Source organism: Schistocerca americana, chromosome 5 (genome assembly GCF_021461395.2).
Source record: "Schistocerca americana isolate TAMUIC-IGC-003095 chromosome 5, iqSchAmer2.1, whole genome shotgun sequence".
NCBI classification, from domain to species: Eukaryota; Metazoa; Arthropoda; class Insecta; order Orthoptera; family Acrididae; genus Schistocerca; species Schistocerca americana.
In genome coordinates this window covers 369167207-369176401 of record NC_060123.1, presented here as the reverse complement: position 1 = coordinate 369176401, position 9195 = coordinate 369167207, and the positions used below count along the sequence as shown (strand labels likewise).

The following is a 9195-nucleotide window of genomic DNA, read 5'->3' as shown; positions in this document are numbered from 1 at the left end:
GAGCGGTTCTCGGCGCTTCAGTCCGGAACCACGCGGCTGCTACGGTCGCAGGTTCGAATCCTGCATCGGGCATGGATGTCTGTGATGTCCTTAGGTTTGTTACGTTTAAGTAGTTCTAAGTCTAGGGGACTGTTGACCTCAGATGTCAAGCCCCTCAGTGCTTAGAACCATTTCGAATATTGACGAGCGACACTCAGGAAATGATCATCATAATGTTTTGAAAACCACTTCTTTCACTGATGAGTTAACGTTCTCTGCAGGTTGCTCCAACAGACCTCAGCTTGTCATCTGCACGATATTCTCAAGTATTTTCCATTTCTTCCTGTATCCAGTGATTCATCGCCAGTGGTGCAATAGAAAAGTAATGGATATCTGGAATTACACATTACATTTCTGTGTGATAAGAGTCAGTTACACCAGTCTTCAATCCTTGGCAGGTCTTCCTGAATTAATTAAAGTTTCCTGATGCTGCCACCTTTCCATAGACCACCAGCATCGTCTGCAAACAGCCTCGTAGAACTTTCGTCATTATCGACTACACCATTTACATACAGGGTGTAACAGGAGTAAGTCCAGATAATTTTATATGTGATACGCTAATATGTGCAACGGCCTTGCCGCAGTGGATACACCGGTTCCCGTCAGATCACCGAAGTTAAGCGCTGTCGGGCGTGGCTGGCACTTGGATGGGTGACCATCCGGGCCGCCATGTGCTGTTGTCATTTTTCGTGATGCCAATTGAGGAGCCACTCGACCGAATAGTAGCGGCTCCGGTCAAAGAAAACCATCGTAACCACCGGGAGAGCGGTGTGCTGACCACACGCCCCTCCTATCTGCGTCCTCATTGAGGATGACACGGCGGTCGGATGGTCCCGATGGGCCACTTGTGGCCTGATGACGGAGTGCTACGTTAATATGTCCACACATCAACTTGTGAGTTGTATTTTCTCTGCATCACACAGTCTTTCCACAAAGACGTAAAAAACTTTACAACCTGATGTTTTCTGCTTGCAGTAACTGCACCACCAAACGAACATCGCCAGTCATATAGATAACTCGTTTCGCGTCCATACGTCCACACTTCAACACCTGACCTGCTGCCCAGGGCGAAACAGACATTAATGGTTTGCTCTTGCCACCTATATTTGGCGGTACTAACCAGCCTCGAAACAAACAACCTGTAATATGAACGAGGGACGTTCAGTAAGCAATGCAACACATTTTTTACAGCTTGCTTCCTTTGAAAAATGCAGAATTTATTGTGGAACATTGTGGAATATTACCACTCCCTCCCCTACAGTTTAGTGTATTTCCTATAGTTCGCGGAGGTACAAGCAGCCATGAAAACAGTGGGCATAACGTAGGTGCATTTCCAGCAGTAAACTGTCAGTGGGTTGCTTTTATTGGAATGTCAGGGCATTGCTTACAGATGTCTATGGTTCAAATGGTTCAAATGGCTCTGAGCACTATGGGACTCAACTGCTGAGGTCATTAGTCCCCTAGAGCTTAGAACTAGTTAAACCTAACTAACCGAAGGACATCACAAACATCCATGCCCGAGGCAGGATTCGAACCTGCGACCGTAGCGGTCTTGCGGTTCCAGACTGCAGCGCCTTTAACCGCACGGCCACTTCGGCCGGCACAGATGTCTATGGAGACCTGCCAGTGAACAAAAGCGTGGTGAGTCGTTGGGCGTGTCGGCTGTCAGACAGGCCTCTCCGATCTCCCACTAGCCGGCTACAAGCACACAGCCGGGACTCTTGCATTGCTGGCATGGGTGGATACGCTCATTCGAGGAGACTGACAGAGCACAATCAAACATCTCGCTACACAAATGGACGCTTCTGTTGGTAGTGCTGAAACTCTCATCCACCAGTTGGGATACTCGAAGGTGTGGCGCCACCAATTGTCTCACTGCCAAACAGAAAACCATAAAGATTAATGAAGACCATATCTACAGAATTTCTTGACCATTATGAGACGAACACAGGCGAATCTCCTTCCATTCTATCTGGAAACAGACCAGGAATCCATGGGGGGGGGGGGGGGGGGGGGGGGAGGGGGGCATTACATCACCTCTCTTCCGAAGAAAAAGTTCAAAACAGCACCCGCAGTGGGTAAAGTCATGGCAACGGTCTTCTGGCACTCTGAAGCCGTTATTCTCTTTGATGTCTGCCCTCATTTTGCAACGTTCAACTCTGAACTGTATTGTGCTAACATCAGGAAATTGAAGAAACAACATCAGGATGTTCATCGCCACAAAAATGCAAACGATATTCTCCTTCTCCGCGACAATACAAGGACTCAAAATGACAGCGCAACCAAGAGGAAGTCACAACATCTTCACTGTTTCTTCTCATCCACCCTCCAGCGAATATCTTGAACCTTCCAAATTCCATCTGTTTGGCTCAATGTAGGATGCACTTTGGCACTCTGCGTGAAGCAGTATGTGGGTGATGGGAGAGGGGGGGGGGGTTTACTGATACAGGAAGACGTTGGCTGTGGTACCATGCGTGTATATAGGCCCTTCCAATGAGGTGGCATGAGGCCACCATACTGAAAGAAATTATGCTGAACACTATGATTTTTGTAGCCAAAAGAGGGAGTAATAATATGGTGTATTGAGATCAAGAATAGAAAAACTGTTTTCAGAAAGAAAGTATTGCATTTCTTATTAAATGTCCCTTCTATAGTTATTATACAATTCACACATGTTTCTGGGGCGATCTGATATTGTAATTTATAATATTGGAAGCTAAGATCGCTTAATTTGAAATAGTTTATTTCAAGACCAGTTTTTGACAGCACCCTTCCGACATCCTCAGATCCTCAGATCTCCCAGAAACATAATTACAAATCGTATCATCGATATACTGCGAAATTTCTCGAAATATAATAATAAACCTATGTACCGGTTTGCTTTATGTATTTTACAAACAAATGCGGAACTGTTATTGCAATTGAGCGCGTTCTCAGAACGTCGACTGAATAATGTATAATTATATTTCTGGGAGATCTGAGAATCTCAGAATGACAGGTATTTCACATCCAGCGATGTTGTTTTTTACTATCATAAACTATAATTACTAGTCTGTAAATGATGTATGTACTGATGCAATGCCTTTCAGCACACCGTCCACAGCCACCATTAGAAATATCTGGACTTACACCCTGAATACTGTAAACAGTAACGGCCCTGTAGAGCTTCCTTGGACGTCAAGCTATATGTTTGGAGCTATATCTGGTAGCACGTGCTGCAACCAGACTTCTGGTCCGCTACTCGACAAGCTCTACTTTCTTCACTTAACTGGGCTATACCGAAGGTGAGGGACACGGTGTTCACCTGGGCACCGTGTTCTCTGGCGCTCTGGATCTCATGGACTATCATAGCGAGATGAATGTCACTACATCTATGTTTGCGGAATCCATATTGATTTCTATAGAAGGGGTTCCTGATGCACAAGATGGACGTAACGCGTGCCCGTAGAACATGCCCCACAATTCTACGACAAGATAACATCAGTGATATAGGCCTGCAGTTACGTGTGTTTTCTTGAAAACCAGATTGACCTGCCCTTTTTTCAGTCGAATAGTATCTTTCATTGCTCCAGCGAACTGCGATTGGCTGCTGTTAGAAGAGGAACTATCGTCTGTACTTAACTTGTCGACTGAATGTGTTCCCGTGTGTGATTTATGTTCTAGAAGTATTAAAAATTTGCATGCAGTTAGGATACCCCTTGGTTCCTTCCGATATGTAAGTTCTCACCGCTCTGCGCGGTTGTAAGATATTGATCCAATGGGCAAGCCTATATTGAAACAGAGCGATATATAAAACAAGAAAAGTTAAATTCGTTTACTGCTTCTCGAATTCTTTACTTGTTAGTAAGTTGGTAACACTAGAAATTGTTAGAGAAACAGCAACATGATGCAAAAAAGGCTCAAAAATTCGCAGTTAAGCGTTGTACGTTAAGTACAGAAACAATATTATTGGTACAGAGCCTTTCGGCAACATGTAGATCGAAGCGATAAGTACGGGAATGGCAAAATTGTACGGCCCGCCCTATGAATTTCGCCGGGACACATCGTTCTCATCACATGCTTCCCTTTATCTTCAAATAATTAAAAGCAAGGGAGATATCTGTCTACAACGGTCTGAAAGGAAAAAGTGCGTGAACTGCAAGGAATAGGAGTTGTTTCAGGACAGACCCTTCCGTCGACACGCAGCAGTCATCAAAGTCATTGCGGTGCTGAGCTAAGAATTTTCGCTTTAGCTTGACTAGTACAATGTTTTGCCGTAGAAAAGATAGGATTCAGGCAATACGACAGCATCGTAATTGTCTCAGCTTGAGACTTCCATATCGCCCGTCGGCTTTGAGCCGTGATGTACTGGCGTGGCAAATGACATACTTGTGCGGTGCGATGGTTTGTTTTGCTTAGGCGTGCTAGTAGTGTCAGCTTATGCCATGCTTGTAATTTGAATTGGGTTCATAGAGAGCGTTGCAAATTCTGATGGTCTGGGCACGTTATTGAAACCACAAGTTTAGTTAACAGAAAATAATGAGTTTACGCTTCACTCTACCACAGTCTAACATATACAGTCACGACACCCACTGCTGAGGAAATTGTTACCATCTGAAATTTTGTGCAACTCTAGTGCCCCACGAGCAAAAAGAAGGAGCGGTAAAATTATAGTTCGTTTGTAATCATTTTCTAGCTAATTAGCTAAATAATTATTAAATTATTATGGTCATGAGATACATGTAAAAACGACCGAATCTCCTTGATTCAGTGACGTAAGCTAGAACATAATTATAAAGAAATATTTTCGAATATAACTATAATTGTAGCTTACTCCACTGAAAACAAGAGCATACAAACACAAATTTCATGCATGAGAATAATATTTTTTTGTCTGTTCGTAATATGCCAGACACTTTCCTTGACACGTAACAACTTTTTATGGAACCTAATGTTTTGCACAGTCTTACACTTCATCGACTTTTTAACACATAGCCGGCCGGAGTTGCCGTGCGGTTCTAGGCGCTACAGTTTGGAACCGCGTGACCGCTACGGTCGCAGGTTCGAATCCTGCCTCGGGCATGGATGTGTGTGATGTCCTTAGGTTAGTTAGGTTTAAGTAGTTCTAAGTTCTAGGGGACTGATGACCACAGCAGTTAAATCCCATAGTGCTCAGAACCATTTGAACCATTTTTTAACACATAAATATCTTTGTAAACGTAATTACTTTAGTTGCAAAGCGGATCTGTTGATGTTTCTTGCCATTTGTGGCTCAGATGCAGCAACAATTGTGGAATTGGTTTCTTCTGTGTTGTGAAATAGTTTTATTACTAATTTTTCTTTTATTATCACATCCGTGTGGGTTTTTTCTCTATCTACAGTTGTGTTAGCTTATCCGCTACTTAAAATAATGTAGGTGTTGCATTCCATACTGGTTTCCTTCGTTCCATATTCACTGATTTGACTGGAAGTGTAGCGAAGAAAACTTATGTTTTTGAGCAAATATACGACGCCTTTCTGCAAAAGGTCAGGTCTGCTGCTGTTTGCTAGCACTTTTTCGGTTCTTAAGGAACACCACATTCTCAAGTAAATATCGTTAAGTTAGAAGAAAGTCGTAAATAAACAGTTCTGTGACATAAAGATTCACACTTACTAGGGTTGATAAGAAACCTAAAAAATGGCAAATATACTGCCTTCTTCTTTTTGTTGCTGCAATTTATTGCAGTACAGACGCTACTGTTTGTAAAAACCATTCTACAGACCAATATAAACAGTTAAGATTAACTTTCGCTTTTACAAAATCTCGGCGAACTCTACAGTATAACTTCCTGGCCGCTTGGCACGCTGCAATCATGGTGGGCAACAGAAAAGAGGTGGAGTGTCACGACCGTGTATGGTCAACTGTGATTCTGCTTACACTCCCAATCAGCCAGAGCTTAAACATTACCTCTGATCATATTATTATTATCTTAGTAACGAGAGTAAACAATGATTAACAACATTTGTGTACTTGGAATTACTTGTAAATGCATCTTCCTGTCGGAATTTATTCTTCTCAATTTATTTAATGAACATTAATAGTAATACCACTCAAATAAGAAAAGGTGATACTTCGATGATTACGAAATGCTTAAGTCTGCAGACATTTAATTCTAAATAATAATTGGTTATTTTAACGTAAGTGTAAAACACGTGATATTAATAACTGAAAGTGATCTATAAGGGTGTACCAGACTTACCTATGTTGGACAGCTGATAAGACGGTAAAGAGCGATATAATAAAGTAATTCGCCATTTATAGGTCCAGATTAGGGCGTACAACTACCCTCTAATTTATTTTGCTGTTTTAAATTGCGCTGTTTTGGTGAAGCCATGTTTTCGATACAGCGTTTTGTCCATTGCTTTGACCAGTGACGTTCTGTGTGACGTCTTGAGTTTAGGATGCAACGGATGTGGGCGGTTTCGCCTTAGCGACTGGTGTAAACTGTATATGCTGTTTATTTCAAAGAAGAAGTCATGGAGCAATGCCGACTGGTTGAATCAGACCATGTGCCAATCCCCAAATGTGTGGCTGTTTCTTTCCGTATGTGGCACGAGTTCCGAGGGTAAGGCTAGGCAGGAAACGAAGGGCAGAGCTTAAATTGTTGCGAGAGAAACGGTTTGTTATGTTTTTTTACCAATCTTCCCACAAATATTTAGTTGTTTCTTGAATTTGGCACGTTTTTCGATGAAGATCTTAGGTACGAACCTGGGAACACCGCGGCACATTCGAAATGGATTATTTTTGTAAGAGACGTATTGTAGGCGGTTGCTGAGTCTTTGTGGTGGACGTTTAGGTTTGTGATTCGGTTTATAGTAAAGGTGCAGCTGAAAGAACGAGTCTTCAGTAGTACTGGTTCTCTAATTGTTTCTCGTTTTTGAACCGTTGCTTTTAGTTTGTTGTTTGCAGTATGGTTTGTGTGTGTGTGTGTGTGTGTGTGTGTGTGTGTGTGTGTGTGTGTGTATGTGTGTGTGTGTGTTTTGGGTCCACTTTGATTAAATATTTTTGGAAGGTGACCATCAACGGCCGTTAAGTAATGTATAAAATCTTTGACCATCAGCTGCCTTTATTTTAAATCCATATCTCTCGACTGGTTTCAGTCATCAACCATCTTCACGGATAAGGGTTGAAATGGTTTAACCCACAACGTAACATTTGTCATTACTTAACTAATGGTTAGAACGTGTCAGGAATATCAAAATACGACACAGGACTTTCAGAAGTAAACATACTAATACCAACGAAATACAGAGCAGTACTGAACTATGATTGGTAAGAACGTTTTTATTTATATTTTTGTTTAGTGTGAGATAATAGTTTGCTCATGGAAAGGATATTTCTTTGAAATGGAATTCTTAGATTTGTGTTTGGTTATTTTTATTTGAGGGGTGTGTGTTTGGGGGGGGGGGGGGGAGTTATGGAACCGACGTCATAATTGGCGCTGTATAGATATAGTGAATTTCGTTATCCCTATTAGCTTTGTTGGTGGGGAATTGTCTGCATCACTGTCTCCGTTTCCGCTACGTATGTCAGGTGAAATTTCCAATACTGCTCATAATGGATTTCCTTCTTTGGCGTGGGGGGTGGAGGGGGGTGGTGGTGGTATCACTGTCTTCGTTTGAGCTACATAGTTCTAGAAATACATTCTATTCCAATTGTGTGTTTCTTATTCTTTTTGGTTGGGTTTATTCTGGGGGAATTTGTGAAAGTTATTTTTAGATTATGTGACTCTCTTGGAGTGATGTTAGCCTTATTGTAGTATTTTTAGTTTGCCCCGACCAGAACTCCCTAATTCCCGTGGTTGTCCCATTAGATTCATTTCATTAAGTGACTGAAATATTTCACATCTTTCTTATGTTCGTTTGCGACCATAATGGTCTATCTTGTGGTAGTAATCTTGAAGTACGCCAGAGACCTGCTACTAAATCTGTGATTGTCAAATAAATAAAGTACTCTTTATATCCCCGATGTAACGTCATACGTAACGTAGACGTGTGGAATCGAAACGTGCGGTAATTCCAAATGCTGTTCTTGTTACCGCGTTCCGTCAATGTCAGCGACTTTTAGCCGTATGTATTGGCATCAATTTTTGGCTTTCTTTGTTGGTATCAGTTTCTGCTCTTTGTACTGGTGACTAGTTCTTCAGTTGAGTTATATACGTCGACTGATGTTTCAGGAAAAGCTTAGAATAATGCCAGTGCCGAACTTACGTGTTTCAACAGGAATGTTGTCAGTGCTTGCCGTGATGTACTATGGGAGCAAAAGAAGGCGTGTCAGCTGTTCATGTTACACAGCCGATGAGAGACCAGCAGGCAGACAACGTGTTTCGAAGTAATCCTTTCGGAAGAAAGGGCGAAACATTGCCGTAAAAGTGGATTTTAGATGTATTTGCTCCTTATTTGTGTCGTAGCTATTGAAACTGTGCTACTATCTGCAAACCAAGGACAGCGTCACAAATCATGATATAAGAAAATGTAGTGAAATATTTCTGTGCTTCCTATTGCTACGCAATCGATCTGTGTGAGCACACTCAGTAATTGGATCAATGGTTTTAATTAAGTCAAGGGAGGAACTGTGTAGATCAATGTTTTTGTTCTTTTCTCTTCTTCTTTTGGATCATGGAATGAAGTATTTTTCACAAAATTTTGTAATTAGAATACGGGAAAAGGTACGTGGGAAAATGTTAAAATATCGAACGTGCAACTCCCTAGTGATTAACATTGATCCATTTATTCACTGAGCTTGCGCATATCGATTGTATATTCATTTCCCCACCTCATTTGATATTTGCAATTTTCTGTGAGTCTTGCACCAACCGATTGCTTTCGGTGAAATGGAAAGGAAAAGTAAAAATGAGTCTCCTGCTACAGACGTTTCTACTCTGACACTGCTACAGTGCTCAAAGTGAAAGGTAAAGTATTAGAAATCACAGGGGGAAGGTTACGTAATAAGAAGCGACGTCCGCGCTATAAGCGGTAATGGTCATGCACGCTCTGTGAATTGTCTATAGGTCTTACGGCCGAGCAATGCGTCCGTAGCACAAATGCCTCGTTTACTTGTTTGTAGTTGCATCAATGTGCTAACCTATTATTGTTCGCACGATGGAGTACAATGAAATGCAGCATCAGTAAGATTAC

General features: G+C 41.8%; 1 pseudogene; it reads left to right on the top strand.

Moving 5' to 3' along the window:
* Window positions 1–604: 604 nt before the first annotated feature.
* On the top strand, window positions 605–722 carry LOC124616907 (annotated as a pseudogene).
* Window positions 723–9195: the final 8473 nt, after the last annotated feature.